General features: G+C 35.0%; 1 pseudogene; it reads right to left on the reverse strand.

Annotated features, from left to right (window-relative positions):
* Positions 1-9,952: 9,952 nt before the first annotated feature.
* On the reverse strand, positions 9,953-10,834 carry LOC127663686 (vomeronasal type-2 receptor 116-like; annotated as a pseudogene).
* Positions 10,835-16,129: the final 5,295 nt, after the last annotated feature.

The following is a 16,129-nucleotide window of genomic DNA, read 5'->3' on the forward strand; positions in this document are numbered from 1 at the left end:
AATTCAGCTAGCCTAGGTTATACTGAAATAAAATAATGAGTATAATCCAAATTTGTAAAGATGATAGTAGCCTTTAAAAAGAAAAAAATTATCAAAATTGAAGATTATCATGGAAAATAATAAAGGTAAAATGGTAGACTTCGGACATATTTCTAAAATAAATAAATTTATTTTGTATTTTTATAATTTTACCATTATTACTTTTCAACAAATTCTTCAATTTTAACATTTTTCTCTATGTTTCTTCAAATTTATCATAAAAATTTTTCATGAAAATATTCATTTTTATCAGAAAAAGTTCCTATTTCCTTTTTCATTATTTTAGAAATGATTTTTATATCTACATAAAGTCACTTTATGTATATATTATTCTACATGAAAAGCTTCAATTTTAATAATGTATCTATGTATTCAGTTTTATAACAAATATTTTTCATCCAAATCTACAATTTTATCACAGAATTTTTTTATGTGCTTGGTCAATTCGTAAAGAAATATTTTCTATGTTTACCATTTTACCATTATTATTTTCCATCAAATTCTTCAAATTTATGTTATGTTTCCTTATATTTCTTTTTTAAGAAATATATTCTTTGTAAAACTTCAACTTTATCAGAAAATATTTCTATTTCACATTTCAAATTATTTAGAAATATTTCATATGTCTACCATTTTATCTGTATGGTTTTCCAGGAAAATCTTCCGCCACATCTTCACCAACATCTCCTGTCACCTGAGTTTTTAATCTTAGCTATTCTGACTGGAGTGTGGTAAAATTTTCAGATGAAATTGAAATTTTTCATGGAAAATAATTCTGATAAAATTGAACAAATATATAGAAAAATGGTTTAATATTGAAGTCTGAATCAAAAATAAAACATAAAATGGAAGAAAAAAACATTCCTAAATTATTTGAATAGGACACTGAAAATATTTGAATAAATTGAAAATTTACATGGAAAACATTTCTGAAAAAATAGAAGAAATATGTAGAAAAATGGTTGAAATTTAAATATTGGATGGAAAAATAATTCAAATAAAATGTTATTAATAGAATATGTATCAATACAAACTGACAAATCTTGTAGAACAATATAGAAGACATCAAGGAAAATACCGGATAAAATTGAAGAAATGATAATAAAAAGTTAAAATGGGAGATTTCGATGGAAATTGACACTGGGAAAAAAGTAAGCAGTGAAAACTTTTCCAACTTGAAAAGTTTTCATAGAAAACATTTCTGATGAATTTGAAGAAACATATAGACATGTGTTTGTTGAAATTAAAGAATGTGATATAAAATAATACACATGAAATTGTACACAGAGAAAATACTTCAAAACTAACTGACAAAACAGGTAAAAATTTTCTAATCAAATTCATTAGTTTCATGGAAAATGTTTCTGATAAAATTGAAGATATATATATATATATATATATATATATATATATATATATATATATATATATATATACATATAATTTAAAATTGAGATTTGTCATTGAAAATAAAACACATAAAATATTGACAAAGAAACATCTAAAATGATTGAATAGGCAATTTCAAAATCTTAGGAATATTTTGAAAGATAATTTATTAAAATTGAAGAATTTGTTGGAAAATAATAATGGTAAAAAGATAATCAGGAAACTTTTCTTTACTAAAGGATCAAGCACATACAAAAATTTTCTGATAAAATTGCTGATTTTCATGGAAAATGTTTCTGATAAAATTGAAATATATAGAAAACAAGTGTTAAATTGAAGATTTATATGGGAAAAAATTCAGATAAAATTGTGTACATAAAATATTTCTAAATAATTGAAAATTTAAATGTAAATATTTTCTGATAAAATTGAAGATTCTCTTAACTAATATTAGTAATAATATTAAAAATTATATGTGTGTGAAATTGTGTGCATGTGTGTGTATGTGTGTGTTTGTGTGTGTGTATGTATGTGCATGTGTTAAAATTGAGGACATAGTTGGAAAATAATAATGGGAAAATAGTAAACATAGAAAATATACCTATACTAATTGTTCAGGAACATAGAAAAAATTTTGATAAAATTGAAGATTTCATGAAAAATAAATCAGATAACATGTTAGACATATAAAATTTCTTAAATAATTAAAAAAATGAGGTAGAAATATTTTCTGAAAAAAATGTAGATTTACATGAAGATATTTGTGAAAAATTAAAGAAATCGAACTTGAAAAATTGAATATTTTAATGGAAAATAATACAGATAAAATGACAGACATAAAAACATTACTAAAATGATACAAAATAAAGTACAAACATTTTCTGATAAAACTGAGCATTTACATGAAAATATAACTGATAAAATTAAAGAAATATATAGAAAAAGGTGTAATGTAAATCTTTAATTTTATCAGAACTTATGTTAGATGTAAAAAGTTTAAAAATACATATCTAATAATTGTTTAAGGCATATTAAAAATAAGACAACATGTATGTATCTTTAATTCACAATTCCAAAACATTTGGGCAGGTGCAGAGAACACATACACCCCCACTAAATGCAGAAAACCATAGCATCACATGGCCATCTTATATAAGTGTATCATGATGTTTGTCTGGACATGGGTCCTTTATGGTCAAGTATACCCAATAAAACTAATTTTATAGCAGGATCTGCTGAAGTCACCATCCTTGATATTAAAATGACTAATATTGAGATTGTATTTAGCATTTTATCAATCAAGACAAAAAAATGTATCTTCTGTAAGAATATGAAATTTTTAACTATATGGCCACATAGGGCTTCACAGCTATAGCCTTCCCATGCAAGGGACCAGGCTAGACATCACTGTCCATGCTCAGGCATGGTGGTCATTATCTCTCTCCAGAAAACTCTTATCTCCTGGATAATAGGAGCTGTGATCTGCATAGAGTAATGGAGTGTTGTTAGATTTTAGACATTTAGACCACACTTGGAGGGAGTCGGGTATGATATACTGGGGTTAATTCAGTTATAGAATAGTTTGGAAGTGGCTAAGGGACAGGAGTGCTGTTTAGGAAATGGATAATTTGGAAATTTGTTGACAAATTTGGATACACAACTGTTGGGGAGTGTCTGGTAAGATGGCTCTCACAGACTGACTTACATAGCAGGGGATAAAGAGATACACTGTATCCTTTGTTTTTATCTCTCAGTCAGTGTCAAATCTGTGTCATCTTGTTTTTCTGATCTCTCTCCACAGGCATCATATCCAAGCAAGACCGTCCTGAGAACGTCCCTCCTATCCTGAATCTCCACATGCTGAAGGTGTTCCTGTAACTGCCTTCTAACAAGTTCATGCAGCCAAAGCCTAGGAAGGAAGTGGACATCTCAAGTCTTCTGCTGCCAACTTGATGGACTGGCTCTTCTCTCCATCCTTTCTGAGTTCTCCACAGTTAACACATTTGGAAATAAAGCACAGCACTTCCCCATTGTTCTGACGCTGACAAATCTCAGTGGCTGAGACCTCTGGCCTTTGAAAGAGAGGTAATCAACTTTTGTGTCCCAGGAGAGTCTCCCGGGATGGGCTCCTAAGCTTCTGTTCAGTAGAGGGAGATCATTAAAAGGAAGGCAAAGCCTGTTCCCCATGACATGCACAATCCCTTGTCTAAATATTCTAGTGTATCCTGGAGAGCTCTAGGCATCCTCTGTAACGTCACCAGTGATGTCACAACACCCACTGCTCTCAGGGCTTTCAATTAGTCCCTAGAGAGTTCACCCATATTTATGTCTGTAAGATGCAGGAGGAGTTTACTTGAGAGTTGGAAAGGGGAGCTTAGAGAAATAAGAGGCCAAAGGAAGCTGGCATTCAATTTCACTGTAAAACAGAAAAAATGTAAAATAATTAAAAATAAATCTTTAATATTTTCTGAAAAAAATGAACATCTCCATGGAAAACATTTCTGATAAAATTGAAGAAATATATAGAAAAGTGTTAAAATAGATGATTTTTATGGAATAAAAATTGGTTGACTTAAACATATTTCTAATTTAATTGAAGGAGGAAATATAAACATTTTCTGGTGAAATTGAAATGGAAAATATTACATGGAAATTCACATTAAAAGTGATAATTTTCATCAAAAACTAAACAAGTTGGCATAAAACATTTTTAAATAAATTTAAAAATGAAGTAGAAATATTTTGTGAAAAAATAGAAGGTTTACACGGAATGTATGTTTGGTATAATTGAAGGAATTTATTATTATAAAAATAATAAATTTGACAATTTTCATTGATATTAACATAAATTATTTGAAATCAAATAATTGATCTCAATTATTTGATTTCCATTATTTGAAAAGGTAGAAGTATAAAAATTTTCTGATAGAATGAAGATTATAATGGAAAATGATATGGATAAATTTGTTGAGTTAAAGAACACTTCTAAATTAATTTATGGAGGATGTTTATACAAATTCTGATAATATTGATGATTTAAGTGGAACATATTTCTGATGAAATTGAAGAAATATACAGAAAACATGTTAAAATTGATGATTTTCATGGCACATTATTCAGATAAAACCATAGACATAAAACATGGCTAAAATAATTGAAAAAGGAGGTAGAAATATTTTGTGAAATAAATCAAAGACAGAAATATTTATGAAAAATTTGAAGAATTATATAGAAAAACATGTTAAAATTGAAGACTGTCATGTAAAATTTTACATGTAAAATGGTAGGAATAAAATATTTATAAATCAATTGAAAGTCAAGCTAAATTTATTAATTAAATAATTAAATATTCTTAAAATATAAGAAAAAAGAATGGAACAAAATAAAACCAGTTTCCTCATATGTTTCTTTGTAAAATCTAGTAAGAATTATATAATTTCAGTTATGTGTATGTGTGTTTTTTGAGTGTGTTTTTATGTGAACATGTGAGCACAGATCTATTCTGAATCCAGAATTGGAATATAGGGCACCTGGTTCCTTGGGTCTATTCTTTTTAAATTAGTTAATGAATTAGTTAATTAACTGTCCATAATTTAGTTTCCTCTGCCCCAGTCTATCCTCAGACTGTTCCACATCCCATACTGCCTGTCAGCTCTTTCTCCTGTCCCATCTGACCTCTAAATTCCCTGGGTCCTCCAGATTCTTGAGAGTCAGATGCATCATCTCTGATTGAATGCAGACTCCTCCATCTTTTCCTGTGTGTGTGTCGGGGACCTCATATCATCTGGTGTGTGCTGCCTATGTGCTGGTCCAGAGTTTGTGAGACTTTGGGCATCTAGATTCGCTGAGACTGCTGGTCCTTCTACACATTTGCCTTCCTCCTCAGACTCCTTCAGGGTTTCCCCAGTTCATCCAAGGAGTCAGCAGCCTCTGTCCACTGGTTGAATGCAAACAGCTGCATCTGTCTCTTTCAACTACTAATTGGATCTTTCAAAGTGCAGTCATGCTTGTATTCACTTTACTAGTGAATGAATTCAGAAACCAGAGGCTGAGACTTTAAGAAGGTGCTCTGCAAAAGTAATACATCATATAGTTACTGAGATTTCTGTCAGTGCTCTTCAATATTCTATGTGCTAACTAAAATATTTTCTCTCTCTTAAGTTCTACTCCTCTAACACTTAGGGTGAGTAATGATTTTATTGTCATCCTTCCTGTAAAAGGGTGATATTGTCATGTCAACTGCAACATGCATTCTCTCTCCCACGCAGTTTGTGTTTGCTCTTAGCAAGCAACTCATTTCAAAGTCACACATTCATTCAGATTTCAAAATAAGGCAATCTGAGCCCATGTTAACTGTTATTCTGCATCAAAGTAGGAAAAAACCACTTTACATATGGAGTAATATCCACAACGATGGCCTTGAAAAATCAGCAAATCAATAGAGGATGTGACAATGTATAGCAGAGGTTGTTTATTTTGATTTGTTTTACTTTATTTTTCCATTACACACAATCATTAAAATAAACCCTGAGAAACAATATTTAATACACATATTTTGAAATGAATTCTAATAGGTGCTTCAGAAACAACATTTCATTTCTCAGTTACAATCATAATATATGTGTATAAAAAGAATTTTTTTCTTAAATCTTGAAGAGAATTTAAGAAAATTTAAATTAATTAAATTTAATTAAAAGAGAATTTAATAAAAAACTCTCTGACCTTAACAAAATCGCAAAGCACATGGTGATGAGGGTGCACACTCTCAGGTGTGCATGGAATCCCAATATGTTGAAGACCTCAACTAACCTCCATGTCCTTGACTTGTGTGCTATTATAGATATTAAGGAATATACTCCAGCAACTGCTGAACAGCAGCACACTTAAAGTAAGGAAAGTGACTTCATTGAGTGTGTCATGGAGATTCCTAGCCTAGATTGCCACAGTGTACATCACTAAGGCAAGGTGGACCTGGTATCCCAAAACATAAAAAGGTGCAGAAAACTTAGTGCACACTATTACAAGTGTACATCAATATTAACAGAGAGAATTGAAATCCCCAGCCTGATTGCATGGATAATAATGCAAATGGGAATGATAGAGTTGGGTATCAGTAAAACCAATGTGTACTCCCTTTTTCATCTAGTGGCTATGATTTTGAAAGCAACATACTAATAGTTTTGGCCAGTACAATATAAACAAAAGGATGCATAACCCAAAATAATATTTGTTGCAGGTTCCAGTAGCCTGAGTTTGAATAGACAATTAAAAGCCAGAAGCACAAAGCAAATAAAATTTTATTTACAAGAGGATGATATAGTTTAATGAACAATTAACAAGAATCACAAGAATCATTATTGCTGTGGTAATGAAAAAGACATCGAGATCAAGTTGTAAATTTAGACAAAACGGAGATTAATTAAGACAAAGCCATTTCCAAAATATTTACATGAATGAGAAAGACCACAGTTATGCGATTGCATGTTTTAACTCTATGTTGGCATACTTGTCCACTAGTCGCTTCACACACAAATCCATATGAGATGGAGAAAGGAAAATATTTCTAATGCAGATTCAGACTTTTTGTTGACAGTCCATGGTACATAAGTGTGTTGAAGACACCTTCAATATATATTGTATATACTTTTATATACACTTAGACACACAAAAGTAACAGGTATAAGTATATGTATACCATACATATATTTAGATACCCAACTATCAGACAAGTATATATTGGAAGGACATTGGTGCACAGCAAGGATTCAGTTTCATTATGCTCATCATCTTCACAGAGAATCAAATGAATCCATGAATTCTTTGTCTATTATTTTGTATTTTGATGATGTTATGACTCATTGTGTTTCAGAAATGAAATATTTTAGTACATTAATAAAGCCACTATGACTTTTCCTAGATTGACAAACTCACAGAAGCTAATATTGTGCTTAATGTATTTTAATGTCACAGTTCATGTACATTCAATGCCTCCTAAGGTATTACTCAATTTTTTTTATGAATGCTTTCCCTATGGGAGTTGGAAACTCTGTATTTTAGTGGGACAAAATATGAATAGGTTGCACAGTCTGAATTCATGTTCCCAAACAAACTGACATATAAGGTAATACTAAATGGAATCTGAAGGGTGTGTGTGTGTGTGTGTTTCTATCTGTGCATGCAAATGTAATAAAACTGTTCATAATTTAGGGAGTTATTGTGGTTTATATGTGTGCAGGGTGAGTATAGAGTGAGAGATGAATGCTGTAAAATTAAAATACTAGTATTTAAAAACTGCAAAATTTAGAAATAATATGCACTCAGCTACATCCTCATCTGACAGGAGGGACACAGAACTCTTGAGTAGTTTTAATAAGTAGTAGTAATCCTATCACTAAATTCAGAAATGTCTGTTCCATTTATTCTTTTTTGAATGATTATTTTGTTTATTTACATTTCAAATATTATTCCCCTTCCAGGTTACCCCTCTGAAATCACCCATTTCACTCCCACCCCCGCCTCCTCACAGGTGCTCCTCCACCCACTCATCCTCCCACTCCATTTTGCATTAGAAAACCTTACACCCTGATTCCACTGGCTTTAGGATCAGTCATCTACTTTTTCATTGACAAACTCCCATCTTTGTGAGACCTAAATTTTATTGCATAAGAGTGAAGATGCTATTGATAAATTACCATATCAAGAAAAACCAACAAAAAGCAAGCAAGAGTGGTAAAACAGAATGAATGTGTTGAGGAATCTAACCTCATTCTTTAGATATAATCATCACTGCAACAAGTTAAAGAAATGTTCCACAAGCCCCAACAAGCACGTGAAATAGATGCAGATATTTACACCCAACCAATGGACAGAAACTTCTGACTCCTGTGGCTGAATTAGAGAAAATGTGGGAAAAGCTGAGGAGAAGAGTGATCCTGTAACAGGACACATAATTAAATATAAAAAATAATAAGTAAAAATTATTAAAGTTCAAGATTGGAATGTAATATAAATGTAATTTTAGAGGAGATCAGTTATTATAATAAACTTGTGTAGAAACTCTTAAACTTCAGTTTGAATATAAATATTTTCTTTGTGAAATGACATCTTCCAGGAATTTTCAATGAATACAATGTGGATGTTAATGAAGAATGCATTCCTTAAAGGGACATTGTTAATGATCATATTTCTATGAAGATTTACTTAGGAAAGGTATTGTTCTTGTTAGTGTTGACACATTTTAGACCCATTCTGTATCCCATTATTGGAGGAGAATTGGTAATTGCGATAGATTTAGTACAGCCACAAACACTAAATTGTCTTTTTGGAAATGCCATTTTCTTGGAAGCAGCATAGTCAACGCATCTAGCTCCAATTCCAACCTTTCAGAATTTTTTTAGTCAAGGAGCTCAATCATAACTCCATACCAAGGGCAGAGTCTGAGACAAATTAGCTACATGCCTGTATCAGTAGTTTTATCAATTCCTTCCATAACTAACTTATAATAGCATTTCACACTTATATATAAGCTCCTTTATTTTATTCTGTTTGTTTAAATTTGTTAATCTTTATTTTTTACACTTACATTGTTATGCCCCTCCCCAACTCCCCCCTGACTCTTCTTCTTCCCATATCTCTCCGCCCCCCATCTCCTGGAGGATATCCACACCTCCCAATTCCAGGATCTTCCAAATCCCTGGGGTCTCACGTTTCTCAGTGGCTTAGATGTGTCTTCCCCCACTGAGGCCAAACCAGGCCGTCCTATGCCATATATATGCTGAGGGCCTCATATCAGTGAGTGGCATAGTGTCTGAGAGATCTTGGTTGCCCGGGGTAGTTGAGACTGTTGGTCTTCCTATGGGTCACCCTCCTCCTCAGATTATTAAAACTATACCATAATTCAACCACTGTCTTCCCCACAAATTCTACCCATTGTTGGATATAGTATTTTTGTATTTGAGAGCTGAAAAAGAACATTTCTACCTCAGACTTCTCGACAATATATTAAAGAATAGGTGTAAAATAGACAGTACTCTAATATAAATGTGCTCCTACAGAAAATAAGAAAGTATGATCAGATTTCATCTTTAAAAATTGTTTAGTTAATTGTTTCACATGATAAATGGTTTCTATTTGTAGACATGTCTGTTCTGGAACTCACTTTCTGTACCAGGTCATAGATTCAACTGTCTTATCCAATTTTATTATACGTTACCAGGGGAGAAATGTCCACAAAAGCAAAATGATTAATGCATTTTTAGTAAGGATTTGAGAGTTTTATTCCTTCCACAGTAAACAAAGCAAGTGAATGAGTTAAGATTTTATGGAGAAAGTTCACAAGTTCGGCAGATATGATACTTCTAGTCATCACTAGAGGAGTCAGTGAGAGTGATTTCAAAACTATATATATGCACTGTAATCCAATAATTGATATATATATATATATATATGTGTGTGTGTGTGTGTGTGTGTGTGTGTGTGTGTGTGTGTGTGTGTTCACGATTGACAGAATTCCTTAACTATTTCTTTAGAAATATGTTTTCTCCCTGATCTTTTGGATATAATTTCTGTCTGGTCTTATTAAAATGATGTAGACCTTGGGTACAAAGATGCATTCAAGCATCCCTGCACTGGATGCTAAGACGGAGAAGATCTCCACAGCAACCATGACCTTTCCCTTGGTGCTATGTTAGACAGGGAGGAAAGTCACCCAGACACTGCAGAACACTAGCATGCTAAAGGTCAAGTACTTGGCTTCATTGAATGTATCGGGCAGATTTTTTGCCAAGAAAGCCACAGTGAATCTTCCAAGTGCCAGGCAGGCCAAGTATCCCAGGATACTGTAGAATGCAGTAACCGAGCCCTTGTTGCAAACAATGGTGATGTGGCCATGATCAGAATGTTCATCAATATCAACAAAGGGAGGAGCAACTGATAGCCATATTGCACACAGTATATATTGGAATAGAGAACATATGGGAATAATGGAGTTGGGTGTCCGAGATAACAGGAATTTTCTCAACTTTATTCCTGGGTCTGTGACTTGGAAAGCCAGAACCACAGTGATTGTTTTAGCCAGAACTGTGAAAACAGCCACCGTGAATACAATTTCAAATGTGATTTGTTGCAAGATACAGGCCGCTCTGTTAGGATGGCCAATGAAGGAAAAGGAGCACAGAAAACAGAACATGAGTGACATGGGTAATATGGAGTTGAGGATTCTGTTATTGGCCTTCACAATAGGAGTATTATGGTGCTTCACAAAGACACAGAGTACCACAGCTGTGAATGCAGAGAAATAGAAGGCTATTAAGGCAAGAGCCATCCCCAAGGGGTCTTCATAGCTTGGAAACCTCACACGTTTGTGAATGCATTTGCTGTATTCTGTGTTGGCATACTGGTATTTCATCCTATCACAGTGCCCCACTGTCCGAACACAATGCCCCACTGTCCTATCACAGTGCCCCACTGTTCCATCAAAATGCCCCACTGCCCCATCATATTGACACATTGTCATATCACAAGGCCCCAATGTCTCATCACAGTGACCCACTGTCCCATCACAAAATCCCACTGTCCCATCACAGTGCGCCACTGTCTCAACACAGTGCCCCACTGTCCCATCACAGTGCCCCACTGTTCCATCAAAATGCCATACTGAACATATAAGGGAAGACCTATCAGAATTACATCAGAATTCTCACCAGAGACGATGAAAGCTAGAAGATGCTGGGTGGAGCTCATGCAGACTCTAAGAGAACACCAATGCCAGCCGAGACTACTATACCCAGCGAAACTCTCAATTCCTATAGATGGAGAAACCAAGATACTCCATGACAAACCAAATTTACACAATATCTTTCCACAAACCCAGCCCTACAAAGAATAATAGGGAGAAAACACCATTATAACGAGGGAAACCATACCCTGGAAAAAGCAGGATATTGAGCTTCTTGCATCAAACCCAAAGAAGATAACCACACACGAATATAATTAAAATAAAAAATATGATAGGAAGCAATAACCACTACTCCTTAATATCTCTTAACATCAATGGACTCAATTCCCCAATAAAAAGACATAGACTAACAGACTGGTTACATAAACAGGACCCTACATTTTGCTGCATACAGGAAACACACCTCAGTGACGAAGATAAAAACTACCTTAGAGTAAAAGGCTGGAAGACAATTCTACAAGCAAACGGCCCCAGAAAACATGCCGGAGTTGCCATTCTAATATCAGATAAAATTGACTTTCAACCTAATGTCATCAAAAGAGACATGGAAGGTCACTTCGTGCTCGTCAAAGGAAAAATCCAACAAGAAGAAATCTCAGTCCTGAACATCTATGCCCCAAATACAAGAGCGCCTTCATTCATAAAAGAAACGTTACTAAAGCTCAAAGCACACATTGTACCTAACACAATAATTGTGGGTGACTTCAACACTCCACTCTCACCAATGGACTGATCAGGAAAACAGAAACTAAACAGGGAGACAGTGAAACTAATTGAATATTTGGACCAATTGGAGCTAACAGATATATATATAGAACTTTTCATCCCAAAGCAAAAGAATATACCTTTTTCTCAGCACCTCATGGTACATTCTCCTAAATAGATCATATAGTTGAGTTGGTCACAAGACAGACCTCAACAAATATAAGAAGACTGAAATAATCCTATGCCTCCTAACAGATCACTATGGAGTAAAGTGGTCTTTAATAACAATAAAAACAACAGAAAGTCCACATAAACAAGGAAACTGAACAATACTCTACTCAATGATACCTCGGTCAAGGAAGAAATAAAGAAAGAGATCAAAGATTTCCTAGAATTTAATGAAAATGAAGGCACAACATACACGAATCTATGGGACACAATGAAAGCAGTGCTAAGAAGAAAACTCATAGCTTTGAGTGCCTCCAAAAAGAAATTCGACAGAGGATACACTAGAAGATTAATGGAAAAACTGAAAGCACTGGAACAAAAAGAAGATAATTCACAGCTGATTCACCTGTCACCCAAGACAGGAAATCATCAAACTCAGGGCTGAAATCAATCAAGTAGAAACCAAGAGAACCATACAAAGAATCAACAAAACCAAAAGCTGGTTCTTTGAAAAAATCAACAAGATAGATAAACCCTTAGCCATAATCAAAGGGCACAGAGAAAGTATCCAAATTAACAAAATTTGAAATGAAAACGGAGATATTACAACAGAAACCGAGGAAATTCAAAAATTTTTCAGATCCTACTACAAAAACCTGAACTAAACACAACTGGAGAATCTGGAGGAAATGGACATTTTCTTAGACAGATATCAATTACCAAAATTAAACCAGGATCAAATAGACCATCTAAAGAGACCAATAACCCCTAAAGAAATAGAAGGGGTCATAGATAGCCTTCCTACCAAAAAGGCACAGGACCAGATGGTTTCAGTGCAGAATTCTATCAGACCTTCACAGAAGACTTAACACCAATACTCTTAAAAATTTTCCACCAAATAGAAACAGAAGGAACACTACCCAACTCCTTCTTCAAAGCCACTATTATGCTGATACCAAAACCACACAAAGATCCAACTAAGAAAAAGAATTTCAGGTCAATTTCCCTTATGAATATCGATGCAAAAATACTAAATAAAATTCTTGCCCGCCGAATCCAAGAACACATCAAAACGATCATCCACCATGATCAAGTAGGCTTCATCCCAGGGATGCAGGGATGGCTCAATATAAGGAAATCCATAAATGCTATCCACTACATAGACAAACTCAAAGAAAAAAAACCACATGATCATTTCATTAGATGCTGAAAAATCATTTGACAAAATTCAGCATCCTTTCATGCTAAAAGTCTTGGAAAGGACAGGGATTCAAGGCCCATATCTAAACATAGTAAAAGCAATATACAACACACCGGTAGCCAACATCAAACTAAATGGAGAGAAAGTTGAAGCAATCCTACTAAAATCAGGGACTAGACAAGGCTGCCCCCTCTCTCCATATCTTTTCAATATAGTTCTTGAAGTCCTAGCTAGAGCAATTAGACAACATAAGGAGGTCAAAGGGATACAAAATGGAAAGGAAGAAGTCAAACTATCACTATTTGCAGATGATGTGATAGTATACTTAAGTGACCCTAAAAATTCTACTAGAGAACTCCTACAGCTGATAAACAATTTCAGCAAAGCGGCTGGCTACAAAATCAACCCAAGCAAATCAGTAGCCTTTATATACTCAAAGGACAAGAAGACTGAGAAAGAAATTAGGGAAATGACTCCCTTCACAATAGCGACAAACAGCATAAAGTATCTTGGGGTGACTCTAACCAAACAAGTGAAAGACCTATATGACAAGAACTTCAGATCTCTGAAGAAGGAAATTGAAGAAGATCTCAGAAAATGGAAAAATCTTCCATGCTCGTGAATTGGCAGGATTAATATAATTAAAATGGCCATCTAGCCAAAGGCAATCTACAGATTCAATGCTATGCACATAAAAATCCCAACCCAGTTCTTCATAGAACTAGAAAGAGTAATTCTCAATTACATCTGGAATAACAAAACACCCAGGATAGCTAAAACTATTCTCAACAGTAAAAAGACTTCAGGGGGATTCAGTATCCCAGAGTTTAAACTTTACTACAGAGCAATAGTGATAAAAACTGCATCATATTGGTACAATGTCAGGCAAGCGGATCAATGAAATAGGATTGAAGACCCAGAAATGAACCAACACACCTATGGTCACTAGATCTTCAACAAAGGAGCTGAAAGCATCCAGTGAAAAAAAGATAGTCTTTTCAACAAGTGGTGCTAGTTCAATTGGAGGTCAGCATGCAGAAGAATGTGAATCGATCCATTCTTATCTCCTTGTACTAAGCTCAACTCCAAATGGATCAAGGACCTCCACATAAAACCTGACACACTGAAACCAATAGAAAAGAAACTGGAGAAGACCCTTGAGGACATTGGCACAGGGGAAAACTTCCTGAATAGAACACCAATTGCTTATGCTCTAACATCAAGAATTGACAAATGGGACCTCATAAAACTACAAAGTTTCTATAAGGCAAAGGACACTGTCAAAAGGACAAAATGTCAACCAACAGATTGGGAAAGGATCTTCACCAACCCTAAATCTGACAGAGGGCTAATATCTCATATATACAAATAACTCAATGAGGTAGAACCCAGAGAACCAAATAACCCCATTAAAAAGTGGGGTATGGAACTAAATAAAGGATTTTCACATGAAGAATTTCGGAGGGCTGAGAAACACCTTAAGAAATGTTCAACATCATTAATCATTAGGGAAATGCAAATCAAACCAACCCTCAGATTTCACCTCACACCAGTCAGAATTGGTAAAGTCAAAAACTCAGGAGACAGCAAGTGTTGGCAAGGATGTGGAGAAAGAGGAACACTCCTCCACTGCTGGTGGAGCTGTAAGATGATACAACCACTTTGGAAATCTGTCTGTTGGTTCCTCAGAAAACTGCGCATAACACTTCCTGAGGACCCTGTTACACGACTCCTGGGCATATATCCAAAGGATTCTTCAGCATGCAATAAGGACACATGCTCCACTATGTTCATAGCAGCCCTATTTGTAGTAGCCAGAAGCTGGAAAGAACCCAGGTGTCCTTCAACGGAGGAATGAATACAAAAAATGTGGTATATTTACACACTGGAGTACTATTTAGCCATTAGAAACAATGAATTCATGATATTCTTAGACAAATGGATGGAGCTGTAGACCATCATACTAAGTGAGGTAACCCAGTCTCAAAAGATCAATCATGGTATGCACTCACTGATAAGTGGTTATTAGCCTAGAAACTTTGACTACCCAAGACATAATCCACATATTAAGTGATGTCCAGAAAGAATGGAGGAGTGGCCCCTGGTTCTGGAAAGACTCAGTGCAAGAGTATAGGGGAATTTCAGAACAGGGAAGCGGTAAGGGGTAGATGGAGGAACGGAGGTGGGAGGGAAGAGGGCTTATGGGACTTGCGGGGAGTGGGGACTCAGAAAAGGGGAAATCATTTGAAATGTAAATAAAATATATATCAATAAAAATGCCCCACTGTCCCATCATAATGACACATTGTCATATCACAAGGCCCCACTATCCCATCACAGTGTCCCACTGTCCCATCACAGTGCCACACTCTCCCATCACAGTGCCCCACTCTCCCATCACAATGAACCACTGTCCCATCACAGTGTCCCACTGTCCCATCACAGTGCATCTCTGTCCTGTCACAATGCCCCACTGTCCCATAACAGTGCCCCTCTGTCCTATCACAGTGCCCTGCCACAGACTTCCTCAATGGTGTATGCGACTCCCTGGAATGTGAGTTCTGAATCCAGGTTGGTAGGGATTCTGTGGCCCGGGGTTGAGATGGATAGAGGCAGGGCGGGGCCAGGGTTCAGGATGATGTCAGTGGGTGGGGCCAGTGGACACCAGATGATGGACAGGGGCATTTTGAATCTGAGTGTATTTCTCAGCTCTCAAGCAAGGGTTTTTATACATAAAGAAACGGGTTTTCCAACTTGTGTAAGCTCTGTTCAGTGAAGTAAAACAACAGGACGGACATTGCAATCATCATTTGGCACAGCAAAATACAAAATCATCAAAATATTACAAATTCAAAAAGACATATTCAACGAGGCGCCCAGGTAGAAATAAT

Source organism: Apodemus sylvaticus, chromosome 13 (genome assembly GCF_947179515.1).
Source record: "Apodemus sylvaticus chromosome 13, mApoSyl1.1, whole genome shotgun sequence".
Classification (NCBI taxonomy): Eukaryota; Metazoa; Chordata; class Mammalia; order Rodentia; family Muridae; genus Apodemus; species Apodemus sylvaticus.